This window comes from Hipposideros armiger, unplaced genomic scaffold (assembly GCF_001890085.2).
Source record: "Hipposideros armiger isolate ML-2016 unplaced genomic scaffold, ASM189008v1 scaffold_76, whole genome shotgun sequence".
Lineage (NCBI taxonomy): Eukaryota > Metazoa > Chordata > Mammalia > Chiroptera > Hipposideridae > Hipposideros > Hipposideros armiger.
This window is the reverse complement of record NW_017731426.1, coordinates 1,400,058-1,400,804: the sequence shown is the minus strand read 5'-3', so window position 1 is coordinate 1,400,804 and position 747 is coordinate 1,400,058.

Here is a 747-nt window from a genome sequence, read left to right as displayed (position 1 = left end):
CAGTGATGGAAATACAAGACAGTATATTTTGTAGTGAGAAGCACATGGAATGAAAATGTGATCATTGCCTTCAATTTCCAGCTTCCTCCGATGTTTCCAACAAAGAGCCCTCAGACTCATTGTCACCAAGTTGATCTCTTCACTCATTCAATTCCTAGACCATTTCTTGAAGCATCTCAGATTTTTCCTCCAGGTGGCGATCATCAGCACCACTAAACATGCTTCACTGGTTCAGAACAAGCTAGTCCTAGTCCCAGGATATGTTTTTACCATTTTCAATAATAATGGGACCCTTAGCCTCTGGAAGGGCCCTCCCTTCCTGCAGCCTCATTCCCATCCTGGGAATGGCAAGAGAATTTATCTTTGGGAAGAGACCTGTGGTTTAGTTTAGGAAATTTTTGAATGGGGTTTGTGGTTATGCAAATGAAAGGTTCTGCCCAATCTGGGGGAGAGATTAAGACCATGATGATTTAAGGCTTCCAAACAGTAAAAGGAAAAGAGTTGTCTGTCTTGAGTGCAGAGACTGTCATGCTGTTTACTGATTTTTGGCTTCCTTGGCTCTCAGACATTAGGGATTGTGGTCCAGGATGTGGGGGAACTGGAAGATGAGAGAGGAATGTGCAAACCAAAGAAGACTGATTCCAGCAGGACCAGGAGGCTGAGGACTGTGGAGAAAAACAACCCGTCAGGGACTCTGCATCAGAGTGGCCCATGGATTCCAGCAGCAGCCGCAGCAGCAGCTCATAC